Here is a 22474-nt window from a genome sequence, read left to right as displayed (position 1 = left end):
ATTAAATTTAGACCTCTATTACTTCTTAACTCAAGTAAATTCATTGATAAGTTGAAAAAATTAAATGTAAAATGTAATAGAAAAGAATGTTATGGCAGTATAAAATTACCTACAGCACCTGGTATTCCCAGGGGGTCTCCCATCCAAGTACTAACTAGGCCCAACACTGCATAGCTTCCAAGATCAGACGAGATTGGGCATGTCCAGTGTGGTTTGACTGTAGGTGCTCAAAAACATTAACTTCAGACCTCTTTTACTTCTTAACTCAAGTAAATTCATTGATAAGTTGAAAAAATTTAATGTAAAATGTAATAGAAAAGAATGTTATGGCTATATAAAATTACCTACAGCACCTGGTATTCCCAGGTGGTCTTCCGTCCAAGTACTAACCAGGCCCAACACTGCATAGCTTCCAAGATAAGATGAGATTGGGTATGTCCAGTGTGGTTTGGCTGTAGGTGCTCAAAAACATTAACTATAGACCTCTTTTACTTCTTAACTCAAGTAAATTCATTGATAAGTTGAAAAGATTAAAAGTAAAATGTAATAGAAAAGAATGTTATGGCTGCATAAAATTACCTACAGCACCTGGCATGCCCAGGTAGTCTCCCATCCAAGTACTAACCAGGCCCAACACTGCATAGCTTCCAAGATCAGATGAGATTGGGCATGTCCAGTGTGGTTTGGCTGTAGGTGCTCAAAAACATTAACTTTAGACCTCTTTTACTTCTTAACTCAAGTAAATTCAATGATTAGTTGAAAAATGAAATGTAAAATGTAATAGAAAAGAATGTTATGGCAGTATAAAATTACCTCTTGCACCTGGTATTCCCAGGTGTTCTCCCATCCAAGTACTAACCAGGCCCAACACTGCATAGCTTCCAATATCAGACGAGATTGGGCATGTCCAGTGTGGTTTGGCTGTAGGTGCTCAAAAACATTAACTTTAGACCTCTATTACTTCTTAACTCAAGTAAATTCATTGATAAGTTGAAAAAATTAAATGTAAAATGTAATAGAAAAGAATGTTTTGGCTGTATAAAATTTCCTACAGCACCTGCAATTCCCAGGTGGTCTCCCATCCAAGTACAAACCAGGCCCAACACTGCATAGCTTATAAGATCAGACGAGATTGGGCATGTCCAGTGTGGTTTGGCTGTAGGTGCTCAAAAGCATTAAATTTAGACCTCTATTACTTCTTAACTCAAGTAAATTCATTGATAAGTTGAAAAAATGAAATGTAAAATTTAATAGAAAAGAATGTTTTGGCAGTATAAAATTACCTACTGCTCCTGGTATTCCCAGGTGGTCTCCCATCCAAGTACTAACCAGGCCCAACACTGCATAGCTTCCAAGATCAGACGAGATTGGGCATGTCCAGTGTGGTTTGGCTGTAGGTGCCCAAAACCATTAACTTTAGACCTCTATTACTTCTTAACTCAAGTGAATTCATTGATAAGTTGAAAAAATTAAATGTAAAATGTAATAGAAAAGAATGTTATGGCAGTATAAAATTACCTACAGCACCTGGTATTCCCAGGTGGTCTCCCATCCAAGTACTAACCAGGCCCAACACTGCTTAGCTTCCAAAATCAAACAAGATTGGACATGTCCAGTGTGGTTTGGCAGTAGGTGCTCAAAAACATTAACTTTAGACCTCTTTTACTTCTTAACTCAAGTAAATTCATTGATAAGTTGAAAAAATTAAATGTAAAATGTAATAGAAAAGAATGTTTTGGCTGTATAAAATTTCCTACAGCAACTGGTATTCCCAGGTGGTCTCCCATCCAAGTACAAACCAGGCCCAACACAGCAAGGCTTACAAGATCAGACGAGATTGGGCATGTCCAGTGTGGTTTGGCTGTAGGTGCTCAAAAGCATTAAATTTAGACCTCTATTACTTCTTAACTCAAGTAAATTCATTGATAAGTTGAAAAAATTAAATGTAAAATGTAATAGAAAAGAATGTTATGGCAGTATAAAATTACCTACAGCACCTGGTATTCCCAGGGGGTCTCCCATCCAAGTACTAACTAGGCCCAACACTGCATAGCTTCCAAGATCAGACGAGATTGGGCATGTCCAGTGTGGTTTGACTGTAGGTGCTCAAAAACATTAACTTCAGACCTCTTTTACTTCTTAACTCAAGTAAATTCATTGATAAGTTGAAAAAATTTAATGTAAAATGTAATAGAAAAGAATGTTATGGCTATATAAAATTACCTACAGCACCTGGTATTCCCAGGTGGTCTTCCGTCCAAGTACTAACCAGGCCCAACACTGCATAGCTTCCAAGATAAGATGAGATTGGGTATGTCCAGTGTGGTTTGGCTGTAGGTGCTCAAAAACATTAACTATAGACCTCTTTTACTTCTTAACTCAAGTAAATTCATTGATAAGTTGAAAAGATTAAAAGTAAAATGTAATAGAAAAGAATGTTATGGCTGCATAAAATTACCTACAGCACCTGGCATGCCCAGGTAGTCTCCCATCCAAGTACTAACCAGGCCCAACACTGCATAGCTTCCAAGATCAGATGAGATTGGGCATGTCCAGTGTGGTTTGGCTGTAGGTGCTCAAAAACATTAACTTTAGACCTCTTTTACTTCTTAACTCAAGTAAATTCAATGATTAGTTGAAAAATGAAATGTAAAATGTAATAGAAAAGAATGTTATGGCAGTATAAAATTACCTCTTGCACCTGGTATTCCCAGGTGTTCTCCCATCCAAGTACTAACCAGGCCCAACACTGCATAGCTTCCAATATCAGACGAGATTGGGCATGTCCAGTGTGGTTTGGCTGTAGGTGCTCAAAAACATTAACTTTAGACCTCTATTACTTCTTAACTCAAGTAAATTCATTGATAAGTTGAAAAAATTAAATGTAAAATGTAATAGAAAAGAATGTTTTGGCTGTATAAAATTTCCTACAGCACCTGCAATTCCCAGGTGGTCTCCCATCCAAGTACAAACCAGGCCCAACACTGCATAGCTTATAAGATCAGACGAGATTGGGCATGTCCAGTGTGGTTTGGCTGTAGGTGCTCAAAAGCATTAAATTTAGACCTCTATTACTTCTTAACTCAAGTAAATTCATTGATAAGTTGAAAAAATGAAATGTAAAATTTAATAGAAAAGAATGTTTTGGCAGTATAAAATTACCTACTGCTCCTGGTATTCCCAGGTGGTCTCCCATCCAAGTACTAACCAGGCCCAACACTGCATAGCTTCCAAGATCAGACGAGATTGGGCATGTCCAGTGTGGTTTGGCTGTAGGTGCCCAAAACCATTAACTTTAGACCTCTATTACTTCTTAACTCAAGTGAATTCATTGATAAGTTGAAAAAATTAAATGTAAAATGTAATAGAAAAGAATGTTATGGCAGTATAAAATTACCTACAGCACCTGGTATTCCCAGGTGGTCTTCCATCCAAGTACTAACCAGGCCCAACACTGCTTAGCTTCCAAAATCAAACAAGATTGGGCATGTCCAGTGTGGTTTGGCAGTAGGTGCTCAAAAACATTAACTTTAGACCTCTTTTACTTCTTAACTCAAGTAAATTCATTGATAAGTTGAAAAAATTAAATGTAAAATGTAATAGAAAAGAATGTTTTGGCTGTATAAAATTTCCTACAGCAACTGGTATTCCCAGGTGGTCTCCCATCCAAGTACAAACCAGGCCCAACACAGCAAGGCTTACAAGATCAGACGAGATTGGGCATGTCCAGTGTGGTTTGGCTGTAGGTGCTCAAAAGCATTAAATTTAGACCTCTATTACTTCTTAACTCAAGTAAATTCATTGATAAGTTGAAAAAATTAAATGTAAAATGTAATAGAAAAGAATGTTCTGGCAGTATAAAATTACCTACAGCACCTGGTATACCCAGTGGGTCTCCCATCCAAGTACTAACTAGGCCCAACACTGCATAGCTTCCAAGATCAGACGAGATTGGGCATGTCCAGTGTGGTTTGACTGTAGGTGCTCAAAAACATTAACTTTAGACCTCTTTTACTTCTTAACTCAAGTAAATTCATTGATAAGTTGAAAAAATTTAATGTAAAATGTAATAGAAAAGAATGTTATGGCTATATAAAATTACCTACAGCACCTGGTATTCCCAGGTGGTCTTCCGTCCAAGTACTAACCAGGCCTAACACTGCATAGCTTCCAAGATAAGATGAGATTGGGTATGTCCAGTGTGGTTTGGCTGTAGGTGCTCAAAAACATTAACTATAGACCTCTTTTACTTCTTAACTCAAGTAAATTCATAGATAAGTTGAAAAAATTAAAAGTAAAATGTAATAGAAAAGAATGTTATGGCTGCATAAAATTACCTACAGCACCTGGCATGCCCAGGTAGTCTCCCATCCAAGTACTAACCAGGCCCAACACTGCATAGCTTCCAAGATCAGATGAGATTGGGCATGTCCAGTGTGGTTTGGCTGTAGGTGCTCAAAAACATTAACTTTAGACCTCTTTTACTTCTTAACTCAAGTAAATTCAATGATTAGTTGAAAAATGAAATGTAAAATGTAATAGAAAAGAATGTTATGGCAGTATAAAATTACCTCTTGCACCTGGTATTCCCAGGTGTTCTCCCATCCAAGTACTAACCAGGCCCAACACTGCATAGCTTCCAATATCAGACGAGATTGGGCATGTCCAGTGTGGTTTGGCTGTAGGTGCTCAAAAACATTAACTTTAGACCTCTATTACTTCTTAACTCAAGTAAATTCATTGATAAGTTGAAAAAATTAAATGTAAAATGTAATAGAAAATAATGTTATGGCAGTATAAAATTACCTACAGCTCCTGGTATTCCCAGGTGGTCTCCCATCCAAGTAATAACCAGGCCCAACACTGCATAGCTTCCAAGATCAGATGAGATTGGGCATGTCCAGTGTGGTTTGGCTGTAGGTGCTCAAAACCATTAACTTTAGACCTCTTTTACTTCTTAACTCAAGTAAATTCATTGATAAGTTGAAAAAATTAAATGTAAAATGTAATAGAAAAGAATGTTCTGGCTGTATAAAATTTCCTACAGCACCTGCAATTCCCAGGTGGTCTCCCATCCAAGTACAAACCAGGCCCAACACTGCATAGCTTATAAGATCAGACGAGATTGGTCATGACCAGTGTGGTTTGGCTGTAGGTGCTCAAAAGCATTAAATTTAGACCTCTATTACTTCTTAACTCAAGTAAATTCATTGATAAGTTGAAAATATGAAATGTAAAATTTAATAGAAAAGAATGTTTTGGCAGTATAAAATTACCTACAGCTCCTGGTATTCCCAGGTGGTCTCCCATCCATGTACTAACCAGGCCCAACACTGCATAGCTTCCAAGATCAGACGAGATTGGGCATGTCCAGTGTGGTTTGGCTGTAGGTGCCCAAAACCATTAACTTTAGACCTCTATTACTTCTTAACTCAAGTGAATTCATTGATAAGTTGAAAAAATTAAATGTAAAATGTAATAGAAAAGAATGTTATGGCAGTATAAAATTACCTACAGCACCTGGTATTCCCAGGTGGTCTCCCATCCAAGTACTAACCAGGCCCAACACTGCATAGCTTCCAAAATCAAACAAGATTGGGCATGTCCAGTGTGGTTTGGCAGTAGGTGCTCAAAAACATTAACTTTAGTCCTCTTTTACTTCTTAACTCAAGTAAATTCATTGATAAGTTGAAAAAATGTAATGTAAAATGTAATAGAAAAGAATGTTTTGGCTGTATAAAATTTCCTACAGCAACTGGTATTCCCAGGTGGTCTCCCATCCAAGTACAAACCAGGCCCAACACAGCAAGGCTTACAAGATCAGACGAGATTGGGCATGTCCAGTGTGGTTTGGCTGTAGGTGCTCAAAAGCATTAAATTTAGACCTCTATTACTTCTTAACTCAAGTAAATTCATTGATAAGTTGAAAAAATTAAATGTAAAATGTAATAGAAAAGAATGTTATGGCAGTATAAAATTACCTACAGCACCTGGTATTCCCAGGGGGTCTCCCATCCAAGTACTAACTAGGCCCAACACTGCATAGCTTCCAAGATCAGACGAGATTGGGCATGTCCAGTGTGGTTTGACTGTAGGTGCTCAAAAACATTAACTTCAGACCTCTTTTACTTCTTAACTCAAGTAAATTCATTGATAAGTTGAAAAAATTTAATGTAAAATGTAATAGAAAAGAATGTTATGGCTATATAAAATTACCTACAGCACCTGGTATTCGCAGGTGGTCTTCCGTCCAAGTACTAACCAGGCCCAACACTGCATAGCTTCCAAGATAAGATGAGATTGGGTATGTCCAGTGTGGTTTGGCTGTAGGTGCTCAAAAACATTAACTATAGACCTCTTTTACTTCTTAACTCAAGTAAATTCATTGATAAGTTGAAAAGATTAAAAGTAAAATGTAATAGAAAAGAATGTTATGGCTGCATAAAATTACCTACAGCACCTGGCATGCCCAGGTAGTCTCCCATCCAAGTACTAACCAGGCCCAACACTGCATAGCTTCCAAGATCAGATGAGATTGGGCATGTCCAGTGTGGTTTGGCTGTAGGTGCTCAAAAACATTAACTTTAGACCTCTTTTACTTCTTAACTCAAGTAAATTCAATGATTAGTTGAAAAATGAAATGTAAAATGTAATAGAAAAGAATGTTATGGCAGTATAAAATTACCTCTTGCACCTGGTATTCCCAGGTGTTCTCCCATCCAAGTACTAACCAGGCCCAACACTGCATAGCTTCCAATATCAGACGAGATTGGGCATGTCCAGTGTGGTTTGGCTGTAGGTGCTCAAAAACATTAACTTTAGACCTCTATTACTTCTTAACTCAAGTAAATTCATTGATAAGTTGAAAAAATTAAATGTAAAATGTAATAGAAAAGAATGTTTTGGCTGTATAAAATTTCCTACAGCACCTGCAATTCCCAGGTGGTCTCCCATCCAAGTACAAACCAGGCCCAACACTGCATAGCTTATAAGATCAGACGAGATTGGGCATGTCCAGTGTGGTTTGGCTGTAGGTGTTCAAAAGCATTTAAATTTAGACCTCTATTACTTCTTAACTCAAGTAAATTCATTGATAAGTTGAAAAAATGAAATGTAAAATTTAATAGAAAAGAATGTTTTGGCAGTATAAAATTACCTACTGCTCCTGGTATTCCCAGGTGGTCTCCCATCCAAGTACTAACCAGGCCCAACACTGCATAGCTTCCAAGATCAGACGAGATTGGGCATGTCCAGTGTGGTTTGGCTGTAGGTGCCCAAAACCATTAACTTTAGACCTCTATTACTTCTTAACTCAAGTGAATTCATTGATAAGTTGAAAAAATTAAATGTAAAATGTAATAGAAAAGAATGTTATGGCAGTATAAAATTACCTACAGCACCTGGTATTCCCAGGTGGTCTCCCATCCAAGTACTAACCAGGCCCAACACTGCTTAGCTTCCAAAATCAAACAAGATTGGGCATGTCCAGTGTGGTTTGGCAGTAGGTGCTCAAAAACATTAACTTTAGACCTCTTTTACTTCTTAACTCAAGTAAATTCATTGATAAATTGAAAAAATTAAATGTAAAATGTAATAGAAAAGAATGTTTTGGCTGTATAAAATTTCCTACAGCAACTGGTATTCCCAGGTGGTCTCCCATCCAAGTACAAACCAGGCCCAACACAGCAAGGCTTACAAGATCAGACGAGATTGGGCATGTCCAGTGTGGTTTGGCTGTAGGTGCTCAAAAGCATTAAATTTAGACCTCTATTACTTCTTAACTCAAGTAAATTCATTGATAAGTTGAAAAAATTAAATGTAAAATGTAATAGAAAAGAATGTTCTGGCAGTATAAAATTACCTACAGCACCTGGTATTCCCAGTGGGTCTCCCATCCAAGTACTAACTAGGCCCAACACTGCATAGCTTCCAAGATCAGACGAGATTGGGCATGTCCAGTGTGGTTTGACTGTAGGTGCTCAAAAACATTAACTTTAGACCTCTTTTACTTCTTAACTCAAGTAAATTCATTGATAAGTTGAAAAAATTTAATGTAAAATGTAATAGAAAAGAATGTTATGGCTATATAAAATTACCTACAGCACCTGGTATTCCCAGGTGGTCTTCCGTCCAAGTACTAACCAGGCCTAACACTGCATAGCTTCCAAGATAAGATGAGATTGGGTATGTCCAGTGTGGTTTGGCTGTAGGTGCTCAAAAACATTAACTTTAGACCTCTTTTACTTCTTAACTCAAGTAAATTCATAGATAAGTTGAAAAAATTAAAAGTAAAATGTAATAGAAAAGAATGTTATGGCTGCATAAAATTACCTACAGCACCTGGCATGCCCAGGTAGTCTCCCATCCAAGTACTAACCAGGCCCAACACTGCATAGCTTCCAAGATCAGATGAGATTGGGCATGTCCAGTGTGGTTTGGCTGTAGGTGCTCAAAAACATTAACTTTAGACCTCTTTTACTTCTTAACTCAAGTAAATTCAATGATTAGTTGAAAAATGAAATGTAAAATGTAATAGAAAAGAATGTTATGGCAGTATAAAATTACCTCTTGCACCTGGTATTCCCAGGTGTTCTCCCATCCAAGTACTAACCAGGCCCAACACTGCATAGCTTCCAATATCAGACGAGATTGGGCATGTCCAGTGTGGTTTGGCTGTAGGTGCTCAAAAACATTAACTTTAGACCTCTATTACTTCTTAACTCAAGTAAATTCATTGATAAGTTGAAAAAATTAAATGTAAAATGTAATAGAAAATAATGTTATGGCAGTATAAAATTACCTACAGCTCCTGGTATTCCCAGGTGGTCTCCCATCCAAGTAATAACCAGGCCCAACACTGCATAGCTTCCAAGATCAGATGAGATTGGGCATGTCCAGTGTGGTTTGGCTGTAGGTGCTCAAAACCATTAACTTTAGACCTCTTTTACTTCTTAACTCAAGTAAATTCATTGATAAGTTGAAAAAATTAAATGTAAAATGTAATAGAAAAGAATGTTCTGGCTGTATAAAATTTCCTACAGCACCTGCAATTCCCAGGTGGTCTCCCATCCAAGTACAAACCAGGCCCAACACTGCATAGCTTATAAGATCAGACGAGATTGGGCATGACCAGTGTGGTTTGGCTGTAGGTGCTCAAAAGCATTAAATTTAGACCTCTATTACTTCTTAACTCAAGTAAATTCATTGATAAGTTGAAAATATGAAATGTAAAATTTAATAGAAAAGAATGTTTTGGCAGTATAAAATTACCTACAGCTCCTGGTATTCCCAGGTGGTCTCCCATCCATGTACTAACCAGGCCCAACACTGCATAGCTTCCAAGATCAGACGAGATTGGGCATGTCCAGTGTGGTTTGGCTGTAGGTGCCCAAAACCATTAACTTTAGACCTCTATTACTTCTTAACTCAAGTGAATTCATTGATAAGTTGAAAAAATTAAATGTAAAATGTAATAGAAAAGAATGTTATGGCAGTATAAAATTACCTACAGCACCTGGTATTCCCAGGTGGTCTCCCATCCAAGTACTAACCAGGCCCAACACTGCATAGCTTCCAAAATCAAACAAGATTGGGCATGTCCAGTGTGGTTTGGCAGTAGGTGCTCAAAAACATTAACTTTAGTCCTCTTTTACTTCTTAACTCAAGTAAATTCATTGATAAGTTGAAAAAATGTAATGTAAAATGTAATAGAAAAGAATGTTTTGGCTGTATAAAATTTCCTACAGCAACTGGTATTCCCAGGTGGTCTCCCATCCAAGTACAAACCAGGCCCAACACAGCAAGGCTTACAAGATCAGACGAGATTGGGCATGTCCAGTGTGGTTTGGCTGTAGGTGCTCAAAAGCATTAAATTTAGACCTCTATTACTTCTTAACTCAAGTAAATTCATTGATAAGTTGAAAAAATTAAATGTAAAATGTAATAGAAAAGAATGTTATGGCAGTATAAAATTACCTACAGCACCTGGTATTCCCAGGGGGTCTCCCATCCAAGTACTAACTAGGCCCAACACTGCATAGCTTCCAAGATCAGACGAGATTGGGCATGTCCAGTGTGGTTTGACTGTAGGTGCTCAAAAACATTAACTTCAGACCTCTTTTACTTCTTAACTCAAGTAAATTCATTGATAAGTTGAAAAAATTTAATGTAAAATGTAATAGAAAAGAATGTTATGGCTATATAAAATTACCTACAGCACCTGGTATTCCCAGGTGGTCTTCCGTCCAAGTACTAACCAGGCCCAACACTGCATAGCTTCCAAGATAAGATGAGATTGGGTATGTCCAGTGTGGTTTGGCTGTAGGTGCTCAAAAACATTAACTATAGACCTCTTTTACTTCTTAACTCAAGTAAATTCATTGATAAGTTGAAAAGATTAAAAGTAAAATGTAATAGAAAAGAATGTTATGGCTGCATAAAATTACCTACAGCACCTGGCATGCCCAGGTAGTCTCCCATCCAAGTACTAACCAGGCCCAACACTGCATAGCTTCCAAGATCAGATGAGATTGGGCATGTCCAGTGTGGTTTGGCTGTAGGTGCTCAAAAACATTAACTTTAGACCTCTTTTACTTCTTAACTCAAGTAAATTCAATGATTAGTTGAAAAATGAAATGTAAAATGTAATAGAAAAGAATGTTATGGCAGTATAAAATTACCTCTTGCACCTGGTATTCCCAGGTGTTCTCCCATCCAAGTACTAACCAGGCCCAACACTGCATAGCTTCCAATATCAGACGAGATTGGGCATGTCCAGTGTGGTTTGGCTGTAGGTGCTCAAAAACATTAACTTTAGACCTCTATTACTTCTTAACTCAAGTAAATTCATTGATAAGTTGAAAAAATTAAATGTAAAATGTAATAGAAAAGAATGTTTTGGCTGTATAAAATTTCCTACAGCACCTGCAATTCCCAGGTGGTCTCCCATCCAAGTACAAACCAGGCCCAACACTGCATAGCTTATAAGATCAGACGAGATTGGGCATGTCCAGTGTGGTTTGGCTGTAGGTGCTCAAAAGCATTAAATTTAGACCTCTATTACTTCTTAACTCAAGTAAATTCATTGATAAGTTGAAAAAATTAAATGTAAAATGTAATAGAAAAGAATGTTCTGGCAGTATAAAATTACCTACAGCACCTGGTATTCCCAGTGGGTCTCCCATCCAAATACTAACTAGGCCCAACACTGCATAGCTTCCAAGATCAGACGAGATTGGGCATGTCCAGTGTGGTTTGACTGTAGGTGCTCAAAAACATTAACTTTAGACCTCTTTTACTTCTTAACTCAAGTAAATTCATTGATAAGTTGAAAAAATTTAATGTAAAATGTAATAGAAAAGAATGTTATGGCTATATAAAATTACCTACAGCACCTGGTATTCCCAGGTGGTCTTCCGTCCAAGTACTAACCAGGCCTAACACTGCATAGCTTCCAAGATAAGATGAGATTGGGTATGTCCAGTGTGGTTTGGCTGTAGGTGCTCAAAAACATTAACTATAGACCTCTTTTACTTCTTAACTCAAGTAAATTCATAGATAAGTTGAAAAAATTAAAAGTAAAATGTAATAGAAAAGAATGTTATGGCTGCATAAAATTACCTACAGCACCTGGCATGCCCAGGTGGTCTCCCATCCAAGTACTAACCAGGCCCAACACTGCATAGCTTCCAAGATCAGATGAGATTGGGCATGTCCAGTGTGGTTTGGCTGTAGGTGCTCAAAAACATTAACTTTAGACCTCTTTTACTTCTTAACTCAAGTAAATTCAATGATTAGTTGAAAAATGAAATGTAAAATGTAATAGAAAAGAATGTTATGGCAGTATAAAATTACCTCTTGCACCTGGTATTCCCAGGTGTTCTCCCATCCAAGTACTAACCAGGCCCAACACTGCATAGCTTCCAATATCAGACGAGATTGGGCATGTCCAGTGTGGTTTGGCTGTAGGTGCTCAAAAACATTAACTTTAGACCTCTATTACTTCTTAACTCAAGTAAATTCATTGATAAGTTGAAAAAATTAAATGTAAAATGTAATAGAAAATAATGTTATGGCAGTATAAAAATACCTACAGCTCCTGGTATTCCCAGGTGGTCTCCCATCCAAGTAATAACCAGGCCCAACACTGCATAGCTTCCAAGATCAGATGAGATTGGGCATGTCCAGTGTGGTTTGGCTGTAGGTGCTCAAAACCATTAACTTTAGACCTCTTTTACTTCTTAACTCAAGTAAATTCATTGATAAGTTGAAAAAATTAAATGTAAAATGTAATAGAAAAGAATGTTCTGGCTGTATAAAATTTCCTACAGCACCTGCAATTCCCAGGTGGTCTCCCATCCAAGTACAAACCAGGCCCAACACTGCATAGCTTATAAGATCAGACGAGATTGGGCATGACCAGTGTGGTTTGGCTGTAGGTGCTCAAAAGCATTAAATTTAGACCTCTATTACTTCTTAACTCAAGTAAATTCATTGATAAGTTGAAAATATGAAATGTAAAATTTAATAGAAAAGAATGTTTTGGCAGTATAAAATTACCTACAGCTCCTGGTATTCCCAGGTGGTCTCCCATCCATGTACTAACCAGGCCCAACACTGCATAGCTTCCAAGATCAGACGAGATTGGGCATGTCCAGTGTGGTTTGGCTGTAGGTGCCCAAAACCATTAACTTTAGACCTCTATTACTTCTTAACTCAAGTGAATTCATTGATAAGTTGAAAAAATTAAATGTAAAATGTAATAGAAAAGAATGTTATGGCAGTATAAAATTACCTACAGCACCTGGTATTCCCAGGTGGTCTCCCATCCAAGTACTAACCAGGCCCAACACTGCATAGCTTCCAAAATCAAACAAGATTGGGCATGTCCAGTGTGGTTTGGCAGTAGGTGCTCAAAAACATTAACTTTAGTCCTCTTTTACTTCTTAACTCAAGTAAATTCATTGATAAGTTGAAAAAATGTAATGTAAAATGTAATAGAAAAGAATGTTATGGCTATATAAAATTACCTACAGCACCTGGTATTCCCAGGTGGTCTCCTGTCCAAGTACTAACCAGGCCAAACACTGCATAGCTTCCAAGATCAGACGAGATTGGGCATGTCCAGTGTGGTTTGGCTGTAGGTGCTCAAAAGCATTAACTTTAGACCTCTATTACTTCTTAACTCAAGTAAATTCATTGATAAGTTGAAAAAATTAAATGTAAAATGTAGTAGAAAAGACTGTTATGGCAGTATAAAATTACCTACAGCACCTGGGATTCCTAGGTGGTCTCCCATCCACGTACTAACCAGGCCCACCACTGCATAGCTTCCAAGATCAGATGAGATTGGGCATGTCCAGTGTGGTTTGGCTGTAGGGGCTCAAAAACATTAACTTTAGACCTCTTTTACTTCTTAACTCAAGTAAATTCAATGATAAGTTGAAAAATGAAATGTAAAATGTAATGGAAAAGAATGTTATGGCAGTATAAAATTACCTCTTGCACCTGGTATTCCCAGGTGTTCTCCCATCCATGTACTAACCAGGCCCAACACTGCATAGCTTCCAAGATCAGATGATATTGGGCACGTCCAGTGTGCTTTGGCTGTAGGTGCCCAAAACCATTAACTTTAGACGTCTATTACTTCTTATCTCAAGTAAATTCATTGATAAGTTGAAAAAATTAAATGTAAAATGTAATAGAAAAGAATGTTATGGCAGTATAAAATTACCTACAGCACCTGGTATTCCCAGGTGGTCTCCCTTCCAAGTACTAACCAGGCCCAACACTGCATAGCTTCCAAGATCAGATGAGATTGGGCATGTCCAGTGTGGTTTGGCTGTAGATGCTAAAAAGCATTAACTTTAGACCTCTATTACTTCTTAACTCAAGTAAATTCATTGATAAGTTGAAAAAATTAAATGTAAAATGTAATAGAAAAGAATGTTATATCAGTATAAAATGATGTACAGCACCTGGTATTCCCAGGTGTTCTCCCATCCAAGTTCTTACCAGGCCCAACACGGCATAGCGTCCAAGATCAGACGAGATTGGGCATGTCCAGTGTGGTTTGGCTGTAGGCGCTCAAAAACATTAATTTAGACCTCTTTTACTTCTTATCTCAAGTAAATTCATTGATAAGTTGAAAAAATTAAATGTAAAATGTAATAGAAAAGAATGTTATGGCAGTATAAAATTACCTACAGCATCTGGTATTCCCCGGTGGTCTCCCATCCAAGTACTAACCAGGCCCAACACTGCATAGCGTCCAAGATCAGATGAGATTGTTATTGTCCAGTGTGCTTTGGCTGTAGGTGCTCAAAAACATTAACTTTAGACCCCTTTTACTTCTTAACCCAAGTAAATTCAATGATTATTTGAAAAAATTAAATGTAAAATGTAATAGAAAAGAATGTTTTGGCTGTCTAAAATTACCTACAGCACCTGGTATTCCCAGGTGGTTTCCCATCCAAGTACTAACCAGGCCCAACACTGCATAGTTTGCAAGATCAGACGAGATTGGGCATGTCCAGTGTGGTTTGGCTGTAGGTGCTGAAAAACATTAAATTTAGACCTCTATTACTTCTTAACTCAAGTAAATTCATTGATAAGTTGAAAAAATTAAATGTAAAATGTAATAGAAAAGAAAGTTATTGCAGTATAAAATTACCTACAGCACCTGGTATTCCCAGGTGGTCTCCCATCCAAGTACTAACCAGACCCAACACTGCATAGTTTCCAAGATCAGATGAGATTGGGCATGTCCTCTGTGGTTTGACTGTAGGTGCTCAAAAACATTAACTTTAGACCTCTTTTACTTCTTAACTCAAGTAAATTCATTGATAAGTTGAAAAAATTAAAAGTAAAATGTAATAGAAAAGAATGTTATGGCGGCATAAAATTACCTACAGCACCTGGCATTCCCAGGGAGTCTCCCATCCAAGTACTAACCAGGCCCAACACTACACAGCTTCCAAGATCAAACAAGATTGGGAATGTCCAGTGTGGTTTGGCTGTAGGTGCCCAAAACCATTAACTTTAGACCTCTATTACTTCTTAACTCAAGTGAATTCATTGATAAGTTGAAAAAATTAAATGTAAAATGTAATAGAAAAGAATGTTTTGGCTGTATAAAATTTCCAACAGGTACTGGTATTCCCAGATGGTCTCCCATCCAAGTACAAACCAGGCCCAACACAGCAAAGCTTACAAGATCAGACGAGATTGGGCATGTCCAGTATGGTTTGGCTGTAGGTGCTCAAAAGCCTTAAATTTAGACCTCTATTACTTCTTAACTCAAGTAAATTCATTGATAAGTTGAAAAAATTAAATGTAAAATGTAATAGAAAAGAATGTTATGGCAGTATAAAATTATCTACAGCACCTGGTATTCCCAGGGGGTCTCCCATCCAAGTACTAACCAGGCCCAACACTGCACAGCTTCCAAGATCAGACGAGATTGGGCATGTCCAGTGTGGTTTGACTGTAGGTGCTCAAAAACATTAACTTTAGACCTCTTTTACTTCTTAACTCAATTAAATTCATTGATAAGTTGAAAAAATGTAATGTAAAATGTAATAGAAAAGAATGTTATGGCTATATAAAATTACCTACAGCACCTGGTATTCCCAGGTGGTCTCCTGTCCAAGTACTAACCAGGCCCAACACTGCATAGCTTCCAAGATCAGATGAGATTGGGCATGTCCAGTGTGCTTTGGCTGTAGGTGCTCAAAAACATTAACTTTAGACCTCTTTTACTTCTTAACTCAAGTAAATTCATTGATAAGTTGAAAAAATTAAATGTAAATTGTAATAGAAAAGAATGTTTTGGCTGTATAAAATTACCTACAGGACCTGGTATTCCCAGGTGGTCTCCCACCCAAGTAGTAACCAGGCCAAACACCGCATTGCTTCCAAGATCAGACGAGATTGGGCATGTCCAGTGTGTTTTGGCTATAGGTGCTCAAAAACATTAACTTTAGACCTCTTTTACTTCTTAACTCAAGTAAATTCATTGATAAGTTGAAAAAATTAAAAGTAAAATGCAATAGAATAGATTGTTATGGCTGTCTAAAATTACATACAGCACCTGGTATTCCCAGGTGGTCTCCCATCCAAGTACAAACCAGGCCCAGCACTGCATAGCTTCCAAGATCAGATGAGATTGGGCATGTCTAGTGTGGTTTGGCTGTAGGTGCTCAAAAGCATTAACTTTAGACCTCTTTTACTTCTTAACTCAAGTAAATTCATTGATAAGTTGAAAAAATTAAATGTAAAATGTAATAGAAAAGAATGTTATGGCAGTATAAAATTACCTACAGCACCTGCAATTCCCAGGTGGTCTACCATCAAAGTACTAACCAGGCCCAACACTGCATAGCTTCCAAGATCAGATGAGATTGGGCATGTCCTCTGTGGTTTGACTGTAGGTGCTCAAAAACATTAACTTTAGACCTCTTTTACTTCTTAACTCAAGTAAATTCATTGATAAGTTGAAAAAATTAAAAGTAAAATGTAATAGAAAAGATTGTTATGGCTGCATAAAATTACCTACAGCACCTGGCATGCCCAGATAGTCTCCCATCCAAGTACTAACCAGGCCCAACACTGCATAGCTTATAAGATCAGACGAGATTGGGCATGTCCAGTGTGGTTTTGCTGTAGGTGCTCAAAAGCATTAAATTTAGACCTCTATTACTTCTTAACTCAAGTAAATTCATTGATAAGTTGAAAAAATTAAATGTAAAATGTAATAGAAAAGAATGTTATGGCTATATAAAATTACCTACAGCACCTGGTATTCCCAGGTGGTCTCCCGTCCAAGTACTAACCAGGCCCAACACTGCATAGCTTCCAAGATCAAACGAGATTGGGCATGTCCAGTGTGGTTTGGCTGTAGGTGCTCAAAAGCATTAACTTTAGACCTCTATTACTTCTTAACTCAAGTAAATTCATTGATAAGTTGAAAAAATTAAATGTAAAATGTAATAGAATAGACTGTTATGGCAGTATAAAATTAACTACAGCACCTGGGATTCCTAGGTGGTCTCCCATCCAAGTACTAACCAGGCCCAACACTGCATAGCTTCCAAGATCAGACGAGAATGGGCATGTCCAGTGTGGTTTGGCCGTAGGTCCTCAAAAACATTAACTTTAGACCTCTTTTACTTCTTAACTCAAGTAAATTCAATGATAAGTTGAAAAATGAAATGTAAAATGTAATAGAAAAGAATGTTATGGCTATATAAAATTACCTACAGAACCTGGTATTCCCAGGTGGTCTCCCGTCCAAGTACTAACCAGGCCCAACACTGCATAGCTTCCAAGATCAGACGAGATTGGGCATGTCCAGTGTGGTTTGGCTGTAGGTGCCCAAAACCATTAACTTTAGACCTCTATTACTTCTTAACTCAAGTGAACTCATTGATAAGTTGAAAAAATTAAATGTAAAATGTAATAGAAAAGAATGTTATGGTAGTATAAAATTACCTACAGCACCTGGTATTCCCAGGTGGTCTCCCATCCAAGTACTAACCAGGCCCAACACTGCATAGCTTCCAAAATCAAACAAGATTGGGCATGTCCAGTGTGGTTTGGCAGTAGGTGCTCAAAAACATTAACTTTAGACCTCTTTTACTTCTTAACTCAAGTAAATTCATTGATAAGTTGAAAAAATTAAATGTAAAATGTAATAGAAAAGAATGTTTTGGCTGTATAAAATTTCCTACAGCAACTGGTATTCTCAGGTGGTCTCCCATCCAAGTACAAACCATGCCCAACACAGCAAAGCTTACAAGATCAGACGAGATTGGGCATGTCCAGTGTGGTTTGGCTGTAGGTGCTCAAAAGCATTAAATTTAGACCTCTATTACTTCTTAACTCAATTAAATTCATTGAAAAGTTGAAAAAATTATATGTAAAATGTAATAGAAAAGAATGTTATGGCAGTATAAAATTACCTACAGCACCTGGTATTCCCAGGTGGTCTCCCATCCAAGTACTAACCAGGCCCAACACTGCATAGCTTCCAAGATTAGACAAGATTTGGAATGTCCAGTGTGGTTTGACTGTAGGTGCTCAAAAACATTAACTTTAGACCTCTTTTACTTCTTAACTCAAGTAAATTCATTGATAAGTTGAAAAAATGTAATGTAAAATGTTATAGAAAAGAATGTTATGGCTATATAAAATTACCTACAGCACCTGGTATTCCCATGTGGTCTCCCGTCCAAGTACTAACCAGGCCCAACACTGCATAGCTTCCAAGATCAGACGAGATTGGGCATGTCCAGTGTGGTTTGGCTGTAGGAGCTCAAAAGCATTAACTTTAGACCTCTATTACTTCTTAACTCAAGTAAATTCATTGATAAGTTGAAAAAATTAAATGTAAAATGTAGTAGAAAAGACTGTTATGGCAGTATAAAATTACCTACAGCACCTGGGATTCCTAGGTGGTCTCCCATCCAAGTACTAACCAGGCCCACCACTGCATAGCTTCCAAGATCAGACGAGATTGGGCATGTCCAGTGTGGTTTGGCTGTAGGTGCTCAAAAACATTAACTTTAGACCTCTTTTACTTCTTAACTCAAGTAAATTCAATGATAAGTTGAAAAATGAAATGTAAAATGTAATGGAAAAGAATGTTATGGCAGTATAAAATTACCTACAGCACCTGGTATTCCCAGGTGGTCTCCCATCCAAGTACTAACCAGGCCCAACACTGCATAGCTTCCAAGTTCAGACGAGATTGGGCATGTCCAGTGTGGTTTGGCTGTAGGTACTCAAAAACATTAACTTTAGACCTCTTTTACTTCTTAACTCAAGTAAATTCAATGATTAGTTGAAAAATGAAATGTAAAATGTAATAGAAAAGAATGTTATGGCAGTATAAAATTACCTACAGCACCTGGCATTCCCAGGTGGTCTCCCATCCAAGTACTAACCAGGCCCAACACTGCATAGCTTTCAAGATCAGACGAGATTGGGCATGTCCAGTGTGGTTTGACAGTAGGTGCTCAAAAACGTTAACTTTACACCTCTTTTACTTCTTAACTCAAGTTAATTCATTGATAAGTTGAAAAAATGTAATGTAAAATGTAATAGAAAAGAATGTTATGACTATATAAAATTACCTACAGCACCTGGTATTCCCAGGTGGTCTCCCATCCAAGTACTAACCAGGCCCAACACTGCATAGCTTCCAAGATCAAATGAGATTGGGCATGTCCAGTGTGATTTGGCTGTAGGTGCTCAAAAGCATTAACTTTAGACCTCTATTACTTCTTAACTCAAGTAAATTCATTGATAAGTTGAAAAAATTAAATGTAAAATGTAATAGAAAAGACAGTTATGGCACTATAAAAGTACCTACAGCACCTGGGATTCCTAGGTGGTCTCCCATCCAAGTACTAACCAGGCCCAACACTGCATAGCTTTCAAGATCAGACGAGATTGGGCATGTCCAGTGTGGTTTGACAGTAGGTGCTCAAAAACGTTAACTTTAGACCTCTTTTACTTCTTAACTCAAGTTAATTCATTGATAAGTTGAAAAAATTAAATGTAAAATGTAATAGAAAAGAATGTTATGGCTGCATAAAAATACCTACAGCACCTGGTATTCGCAGGTGGTCTCCCATCCAAGTACTAACCAGGCCCAACACTGCATAGCTTCCAAGATCAGACAAGATTGGGCATGTCCAGTGTGGTTTGCCTGTAAATGCTCAAAAACATTAACTTTAGACCTTTTTTACTTCTTAACTCAAGTAAATTCAATGATAAGTTGAAAAATGAAATGTAAAATGTAATAGAAAAGAATGTTATGGCAGTATAAAATTACCTACAGCTCCTGGTATTCCCAGGTGGTCTCCCATCGAAGTACTAACCAGGCCCAACACTGCATAGCTTCCCAGATCAGACGAGATTGGGCATGTCCAGTGTGGTTTGGCTGTAGGTGCCCAAAGCCTTAACTTTAGACCTCTATTACTTCTTAACTCAAGTAAATTCATTGATAAGCTGAAAAAATTAAATGTAAAATGTAATAGAAAAGAATGTTATGGCAGTATAAAATTACCTACAGCACCTGGTATTCCCAGGTGGTCTCCCATCAAAGTACTAACCAGGCCCAACACTACATAGCTTCCAAGATCAAACAAGATTGGGATTGTCCAGTGTGGTTTGGCTGTAGGTGCTCAAAAACATTAACTTTAGACCTCTTTTACTTCTTAACTCAAGTAAATTCATTGATAAGTTGAAAATATTAAATGTAAAATGTAATAGAAAAGAATGTTTTGGCTGTATAAAATTTCCAACAGGTACTGGTATTCCCAGGTGGTCTCCCATCCAAGTACAAACCAGGCCCAACACAGCAAAGCTTACAAGATCAGACGAGATTGGGCATGTCCAGTGTGGTTTGGCTGTAGGTGCTCAAAAGCATTAAATTTAGACCTCTATTACTTCTTAACTCAAGTAAATTCATTGATAAGTTGAAAATATTAAATGTAAAATGTAATAGAAAAGAATGTTATGGCAGTATAAAATTACCTACAGCACCTGGTATTCCCAGGGGGTCTCCCATCCAAGTACTAACCAGGCCCAACACTGCATAGTTTCCAAGATCAGACGAGATTGGGCATGTCCAGTGTGGTTTGACTGTAGGTGCTCAAAAACATTAACTTTAGACCTCTTTTACTTCTTAACTCAAGTAAATTCATTGATGAGTTAAAAAATTTAATGTAAAATGTAATAGAAAAGAATGTTATGGCTATATAAAATTACCTACAGCACCTGGTATTCCCACGTGGTCTCCTGTCCAAGTAGTAACCAGGCCCAACACTGTATAGCTTCCAAGATCAGACGAGATTGGGCATGTCCAGTGTGCTTTGGCTGTAGGTGCTCAAAAACATTAACTTTAGACCTCTATTACTTCTTAACTCAAGTAAATTCATTGATAAGTTGAAAAAATTAAATGTAAAATGTAATAGAAAAGAATGTTTTGGCTGTCTAAAATTACATACAGCACCTGGTATTCCCAGGTGGTCTCCCATCCAAGTACAAACGAGGCCCAGCACTGCATAGCTTCCAAGATCAGACGAGATTGGGCATGTCTAGTGTGGTTTGGCTGTAGGTGCTCAAAAGCATTAAATTTAGACCTCTATTACTTCTTAACTCAAGTAAATTCATTGATAAGTTGAAAAAATGTAATGTAAAATGTAATAGAAAAGAATGTTTTGGCTGTCTAATATTACATACAGCACCTGGTATTCCCAGGTGGTCTCCCATCCAAGTACTAACCAGGCCCAACACTGCATAGCTTCCAAGATCAGATGAGATTGGGCATGTCCTCTGTGGTTTGACTGTAGGTGCTCAAAAACATTAACTTTAGACCTCTTTTACTTCTTAACTCAAGTAAATTCATTGATAAGTTGAAAAAATTAAAAGTAAAATGTAATAGAAAAGATTGTTATGGCTGCATAAAATTACCTACAGCACCTGGCATGCCCAGATAGTCTCCCATCCAAGTACTAACCAGGCCCAACACTGCAAAGCTTCCAAGATCAGACGAGATTGGGCATGTCCAGTGTGGTTTGGCTGTAGGTGCTCAAAAACATTAACTTTAGACCTCTTTTACTTCTTAACTCAAGTAAATTCAATGATTAGTTGAAAAATGAAATGTAAAATGTAATAGAAAAGAATGTTATGGCAGTATAAAATTACCTATTGCACCTGGTATTCCCAGGTGTTCTCCCATCCAAGTACTAACCAGGCCCAACACTGCATAGCTTCCAAGATCAGATGAGATTGTGCATGTCCAGTGTGGTTTGGCTGTAGGTGCTCAAAAACATTAACTTAAGACCTCTTTTACTTCTTAACTCAAGTAAATTCATTGATAAGTTGAAAAAATTAAATGTAAAATGTAATAGAAAAGAATGTTTTGGCTGTATAAAATTTCCTACAGCACCTGCAATTCCAAGGTGGTCTCCCAACCAAGTACAAACCAGGCCCAACACTGCATAGCTTATAAGATCAGACGAGATTGGGCATGTCCAGTGTGGTTTTGCTGTAGGTGCTCAAAAGCATTAAATTTAGACCTCTATTACTTCTTAACTCAAGTAAATTCATTGATAAGTTGAAAAAATTAAATGTAAAATGTAATAGAAAAGAATGTTATGGCTATATAAAATTACCTACAGCACCTGGTATTCCCAGGTGGTCTCCCGTCCAAGTACTAACCAGGCCCAACACTGCATAGCTTCCAAGATCAAACGAGATTGGGCATGTCCAGTGTGGTTTGGCTGTAGGTGCTCAAAAGCATTAACTTTAGACCTCTATTACTTCTTAACTCAAGTAAATTCATTGATAAGTTGAAAAAATTAAATGTAAAATGTAATAGAATAGACTGTTATGGCAGTATAAAATTAACTACAGCACCTGGGATTCCTAGGTGGTCTCCCATCCAAGTACTAACCAGGCCCAA

At 37.5% G+C, this 22474-nt stretch overlaps 2 non-coding genes and 83 pseudogenes across 2 annotated transcripts; all 85 read right to left on the bottom strand.

The window, feature by feature from the left end:
* Window positions 1–106: 106 nt before the first annotated feature.
* LOC148494150 (5S ribosomal RNA) lies at window positions 107–225 on the bottom strand (annotated as a pseudogene).
* A 116-nt stretch (window positions 226–341) lies between these two features.
* Window positions 342–460, bottom strand: LOC148494149 (5S ribosomal RNA; annotated as a pseudogene).
* A 116-nt stretch (window positions 461–576) lies between these two features.
* Window positions 577–695, bottom strand: LOC148494148 (5S ribosomal RNA; annotated as a pseudogene).
* Window positions 696–810: 115 nt separating this feature from the next.
* LOC148494147 (5S ribosomal RNA) lies at window positions 811–929 on the bottom strand (annotated as a pseudogene).
* Window positions 930–1045: 116 nt separating this feature from the next.
* On the bottom strand, window positions 1046–1164 carry LOC148494146 (5S ribosomal RNA; annotated as a pseudogene).
* A 116-nt stretch (window positions 1165–1280) lies between these two features.
* Window positions 1281–1399, bottom strand: LOC148494145 (5S ribosomal RNA; annotated as a pseudogene).
* Window positions 1400–1515: 116 nt separating this feature from the next.
* Window positions 1516–1634, bottom strand: LOC148494144 (5S ribosomal RNA; annotated as a pseudogene).
* A 351-nt stretch (window positions 1635–1985) lies between these two features.
* Window positions 1986–2104, bottom strand: LOC148494143 (5S ribosomal RNA; annotated as a pseudogene).
* Window positions 2105–2220: 116 nt separating this feature from the next.
* On the bottom strand, window positions 2221–2339 carry LOC148494142 (5S ribosomal RNA; annotated as a pseudogene).
* Window positions 2340–2455: 116 nt separating this feature from the next.
* LOC148494141 (5S ribosomal RNA) lies at window positions 2456–2574 on the bottom strand (annotated as a pseudogene).
* A 115-nt stretch (window positions 2575–2689) lies between these two features.
* On the bottom strand, window positions 2690–2808 carry LOC148494140 (5S ribosomal RNA; annotated as a pseudogene).
* A 116-nt stretch (window positions 2809–2924) lies between these two features.
* LOC148494139 (5S ribosomal RNA) lies at window positions 2925–3043 on the bottom strand (annotated as a pseudogene).
* Window positions 3044–3159: 116 nt separating this feature from the next.
* On the bottom strand, window positions 3160–3278 carry LOC148494138 (5S ribosomal RNA; annotated as a pseudogene).
* Window positions 3279–3394: 116 nt separating this feature from the next.
* Window positions 3395–3513, bottom strand: LOC148494137 (5S ribosomal RNA; annotated as a pseudogene).
* Window positions 3514–3864: 351 nt separating this feature from the next.
* LOC148494136 (5S ribosomal RNA) lies at window positions 3865–3983 on the bottom strand (annotated as a pseudogene).
* Window positions 3984–4099: 116 nt separating this feature from the next.
* On the bottom strand, window positions 4100–4218 carry LOC148494135 (5S ribosomal RNA; annotated as a pseudogene).
* Window positions 4219–4334: 116 nt separating this feature from the next.
* Window positions 4335–4453, bottom strand: LOC148494134 (5S ribosomal RNA; annotated as a pseudogene).
* A 115-nt stretch (window positions 4454–4568) lies between these two features.
* On the bottom strand, window positions 4569–4687 carry LOC148494133 (5S ribosomal RNA; annotated as a pseudogene).
* A 116-nt stretch (window positions 4688–4803) lies between these two features.
* On the bottom strand, window positions 4804–4922 carry LOC148494132 (5S ribosomal RNA; annotated as a pseudogene).
* Window positions 4923–5038: 116 nt separating this feature from the next.
* On the bottom strand, window positions 5039–5157 carry LOC148494131 (5S ribosomal RNA; annotated as a pseudogene).
* Window positions 5158–5273: 116 nt separating this feature from the next.
* On the bottom strand, window positions 5274–5392 carry LOC148494130 (5S ribosomal RNA; annotated as a pseudogene).
* Window positions 5393–5508: 116 nt separating this feature from the next.
* On the bottom strand, window positions 5509–5627 carry LOC148494129 (5S ribosomal RNA; annotated as a pseudogene).
* Window positions 5628–5978: 351 nt separating this feature from the next.
* Window positions 5979–6097, bottom strand: LOC148494128 (5S ribosomal RNA; annotated as a pseudogene).
* A 116-nt stretch (window positions 6098–6213) lies between these two features.
* Window positions 6214–6332, bottom strand: LOC148494127 (5S ribosomal RNA; annotated as a pseudogene).
* A 116-nt stretch (window positions 6333–6448) lies between these two features.
* LOC148494126 (5S ribosomal RNA) lies at window positions 6449–6567 on the bottom strand (annotated as a pseudogene).
* A 115-nt stretch (window positions 6568–6682) lies between these two features.
* LOC148494125 (5S ribosomal RNA) lies at window positions 6683–6801 on the bottom strand (annotated as a pseudogene).
* Window positions 6802–6917: 116 nt separating this feature from the next.
* On the bottom strand, window positions 6918–7036 carry LOC148494124 (5S ribosomal RNA; annotated as a pseudogene).
* Window positions 7037–7153: 117 nt separating this feature from the next.
* Window positions 7154–7272, bottom strand: LOC148494123 (5S ribosomal RNA; annotated as a pseudogene).
* Window positions 7273–7388: 116 nt separating this feature from the next.
* Window positions 7389–7507, bottom strand: LOC148494122 (5S ribosomal RNA; annotated as a pseudogene).
* Window positions 7508–7858: 351 nt separating this feature from the next.
* Window positions 7859–7977, bottom strand: LOC148494121 (5S ribosomal RNA; annotated as a pseudogene).
* A 116-nt stretch (window positions 7978–8093) lies between these two features.
* Window positions 8094–8212, bottom strand: LOC148494120 (5S ribosomal RNA; annotated as a pseudogene).
* A 116-nt stretch (window positions 8213–8328) lies between these two features.
* LOC148494119 (5S ribosomal RNA) lies at window positions 8329–8447 on the bottom strand (annotated as a pseudogene).
* A 115-nt stretch (window positions 8448–8562) lies between these two features.
* Window positions 8563–8681, bottom strand: LOC148494118 (5S ribosomal RNA; annotated as a pseudogene).
* Window positions 8682–8797: 116 nt separating this feature from the next.
* Window positions 8798–8916, bottom strand: LOC148494117 (5S ribosomal RNA; annotated as a pseudogene).
* A 116-nt stretch (window positions 8917–9032) lies between these two features.
* Window positions 9033–9151, bottom strand: LOC148494116 (5S ribosomal RNA; annotated as a pseudogene).
* A 116-nt stretch (window positions 9152–9267) lies between these two features.
* Window positions 9268–9386, bottom strand: LOC148494115 (5S ribosomal RNA; annotated as a pseudogene).
* Window positions 9387–9502: 116 nt separating this feature from the next.
* Window positions 9503–9621, bottom strand: LOC148494114 (5S ribosomal RNA; annotated as a pseudogene).
* A 351-nt stretch (window positions 9622–9972) lies between these two features.
* LOC148494113 (5S ribosomal RNA) lies at window positions 9973–10091 on the bottom strand (annotated as a pseudogene).
* A 116-nt stretch (window positions 10092–10207) lies between these two features.
* Window positions 10208–10326, bottom strand: LOC148494112 (5S ribosomal RNA; annotated as a pseudogene).
* Window positions 10327–10442: 116 nt separating this feature from the next.
* On the bottom strand, window positions 10443–10561 carry LOC148494111 (5S ribosomal RNA; annotated as a pseudogene).
* Window positions 10562–10676: 115 nt separating this feature from the next.
* On the bottom strand, window positions 10677–10795 carry LOC148494110 (5S ribosomal RNA; annotated as a pseudogene).
* Window positions 10796–10911: 116 nt separating this feature from the next.
* On the bottom strand, window positions 10912–11030 carry LOC148494109 (5S ribosomal RNA; annotated as a pseudogene).
* A 116-nt stretch (window positions 11031–11146) lies between these two features.
* On the bottom strand, window positions 11147–11265 carry LOC148494108 (5S ribosomal RNA; annotated as a pseudogene).
* Window positions 11266–11381: 116 nt separating this feature from the next.
* LOC148494107 (5S ribosomal RNA) lies at window positions 11382–11500 on the bottom strand (annotated as a pseudogene).
* Window positions 11501–11616: 116 nt separating this feature from the next.
* On the bottom strand, window positions 11617–11735 carry LOC148494106 (5S ribosomal RNA; annotated as a pseudogene).
* Window positions 11736–11850: 115 nt separating this feature from the next.
* Window positions 11851–11969, bottom strand: LOC148494105 (5S ribosomal RNA; annotated as a pseudogene).
* A 116-nt stretch (window positions 11970–12085) lies between these two features.
* Window positions 12086–12204, bottom strand: LOC148494104 (5S ribosomal RNA; annotated as a pseudogene).
* Window positions 12205–12320: 116 nt separating this feature from the next.
* LOC148494103 (5S ribosomal RNA) lies at window positions 12321–12439 on the bottom strand (annotated as a pseudogene).
* A 116-nt stretch (window positions 12440–12555) lies between these two features.
* LOC148494102 (5S ribosomal RNA) lies at window positions 12556–12674 on the bottom strand (annotated as a pseudogene).
* A 116-nt stretch (window positions 12675–12790) lies between these two features.
* LOC148494101 (5S ribosomal RNA) lies at window positions 12791–12909 on the bottom strand (annotated as a pseudogene).
* A 116-nt stretch (window positions 12910–13025) lies between these two features.
* LOC148494100 (5S ribosomal RNA) lies at window positions 13026–13144 on the bottom strand (annotated as a pseudogene).
* Window positions 13145–13260: 116 nt separating this feature from the next.
* Window positions 13261–13379, bottom strand: LOC148494099 (5S ribosomal RNA; annotated as a pseudogene).
* A 350-nt stretch (window positions 13380–13729) lies between these two features.
* Window positions 13730–13848, bottom strand: LOC148494098 (5S ribosomal RNA; annotated as a pseudogene).
* Window positions 13849–14198: 350 nt separating this feature from the next.
* On the bottom strand, window positions 14199–14317 carry LOC148494097 (5S ribosomal RNA; annotated as a pseudogene).
* Window positions 14318–14433: 116 nt separating this feature from the next.
* LOC148494096 (5S ribosomal RNA) lies at window positions 14434–14552 on the bottom strand (annotated as a pseudogene).
* A 116-nt stretch (window positions 14553–14668) lies between these two features.
* On the bottom strand, window positions 14669–14787 carry LOC148494095 (5S ribosomal RNA; annotated as a pseudogene).
* Window positions 14788–14903: 116 nt separating this feature from the next.
* On the bottom strand, window positions 14904–15022 carry LOC148494094 (5S ribosomal RNA; annotated as a pseudogene).
* Window positions 15023–15373: 351 nt separating this feature from the next.
* Window positions 15374–15492, bottom strand: LOC148494093 (5S ribosomal RNA; annotated as a pseudogene).
* A 116-nt stretch (window positions 15493–15608) lies between these two features.
* On the bottom strand, window positions 15609–15727 carry LOC148494092 (5S ribosomal RNA; annotated as a pseudogene).
* Window positions 15728–15843: 116 nt separating this feature from the next.
* On the bottom strand, window positions 15844–15962 carry LOC148494091 (5S ribosomal RNA; annotated as a pseudogene).
* Window positions 15963–16078: 116 nt separating this feature from the next.
* On the bottom strand, window positions 16079–16197 carry LOC148494090 (5S ribosomal RNA; annotated as a pseudogene).
* A 116-nt stretch (window positions 16198–16313) lies between these two features.
* LOC148494089 (5S ribosomal RNA) lies at window positions 16314–16432 on the bottom strand (annotated as a pseudogene).
* A 116-nt stretch (window positions 16433–16548) lies between these two features.
* Window positions 16549–16667, bottom strand: LOC148494088 (5S ribosomal RNA; annotated as a pseudogene).
* Window positions 16668–16783: 116 nt separating this feature from the next.
* LOC148494087 (5S ribosomal RNA) lies at window positions 16784–16902 on the bottom strand (annotated as a pseudogene).
* Window positions 16903–17018: 116 nt separating this feature from the next.
* LOC148494086 (5S ribosomal RNA) lies at window positions 17019–17137 on the bottom strand (annotated as a pseudogene).
* A 115-nt stretch (window positions 17138–17252) lies between these two features.
* On the bottom strand, window positions 17253–17371 carry LOC148494085 (5S ribosomal RNA; annotated as a pseudogene).
* Window positions 17372–17487: 116 nt separating this feature from the next.
* LOC148494084 (5S ribosomal RNA) lies at window positions 17488–17606 on the bottom strand (annotated as a pseudogene).
* A 351-nt stretch (window positions 17607–17957) lies between these two features.
* Window positions 17958–18076, bottom strand: LOC148494083 (5S ribosomal RNA; annotated as a pseudogene).
* Window positions 18077–18192: 116 nt separating this feature from the next.
* On the bottom strand, window positions 18193–18311 carry LOC148494082 (5S ribosomal RNA; annotated as a pseudogene).
* Window positions 18312–18427: 116 nt separating this feature from the next.
* LOC148494081 (5S ribosomal RNA) lies at window positions 18428–18546 on the bottom strand (annotated as a pseudogene).
* Window positions 18547–18661: 115 nt separating this feature from the next.
* LOC148494080 (5S ribosomal RNA) lies at window positions 18662–18780 on the bottom strand. The gene has a single exon (XR_015871510.1). It is a non-coding gene; the product is annotated as a 5S ribosomal RNA (ribosomal RNA).
* A 115-nt stretch (window positions 18781–18895) lies between these two features.
* Window positions 18896–19014, bottom strand: LOC148494079 (5S ribosomal RNA; annotated as a pseudogene).
* A 116-nt stretch (window positions 19015–19130) lies between these two features.
* On the bottom strand, window positions 19131–19249 carry LOC148494078 (5S ribosomal RNA; annotated as a pseudogene).
* A 116-nt stretch (window positions 19250–19365) lies between these two features.
* LOC148494077 (5S ribosomal RNA) lies at window positions 19366–19484 on the bottom strand (annotated as a pseudogene).
* A 116-nt stretch (window positions 19485–19600) lies between these two features.
* Window positions 19601–19719, bottom strand: LOC148494076 (5S ribosomal RNA; annotated as a pseudogene).
* Window positions 19720–19834: 115 nt separating this feature from the next.
* LOC148494075 (5S ribosomal RNA) lies at window positions 19835–19953 on the bottom strand (annotated as a pseudogene).
* A 115-nt stretch (window positions 19954–20068) lies between these two features.
* LOC148494074 (5S ribosomal RNA) lies at window positions 20069–20187 on the bottom strand (annotated as a pseudogene).
* A 351-nt stretch (window positions 20188–20538) lies between these two features.
* On the bottom strand, window positions 20539–20657 carry LOC148494073 (5S ribosomal RNA). The gene has a single exon (XR_015870687.1). It is a non-coding gene; the product is annotated as a 5S ribosomal RNA (ribosomal RNA).
* Window positions 20658–20772: 115 nt separating this feature from the next.
* On the bottom strand, window positions 20773–20891 carry LOC148494072 (5S ribosomal RNA; annotated as a pseudogene).
* A 116-nt stretch (window positions 20892–21007) lies between these two features.
* Window positions 21008–21126, bottom strand: LOC148494071 (5S ribosomal RNA; annotated as a pseudogene).
* Window positions 21127–21242: 116 nt separating this feature from the next.
* Window positions 21243–21361, bottom strand: LOC148494070 (5S ribosomal RNA; annotated as a pseudogene).
* A 116-nt stretch (window positions 21362–21477) lies between these two features.
* Window positions 21478–21596, bottom strand: LOC148494069 (5S ribosomal RNA; annotated as a pseudogene).
* Window positions 21597–21711: 115 nt separating this feature from the next.
* Window positions 21712–21830, bottom strand: LOC148494068 (5S ribosomal RNA; annotated as a pseudogene).
* A 351-nt stretch (window positions 21831–22181) lies between these two features.
* On the bottom strand, window positions 22182–22300 carry LOC148494067 (5S ribosomal RNA; annotated as a pseudogene).
* A 116-nt stretch (window positions 22301–22416) lies between these two features.
* Window positions 22417–22474, bottom strand: part of LOC148494066 (5S ribosomal RNA) — a 119-nt pseudogene continuing 61 nt past the window's right edge.

The sequence above is a fragment of the Taudactylus pleione genome, unplaced genomic scaffold (genome assembly GCF_031769625.1).
Source record: "Taudactylus pleione unplaced genomic scaffold, aTauple2 ptg000550l, whole genome shotgun sequence".
Classification (NCBI taxonomy): domain Eukaryota; kingdom Metazoa; phylum Chordata; class Amphibia; order Anura; family Myobatrachidae; genus Taudactylus; species Taudactylus pleione.
This window is presented reverse-complemented; position numbering and strand designations above follow the sequence as displayed.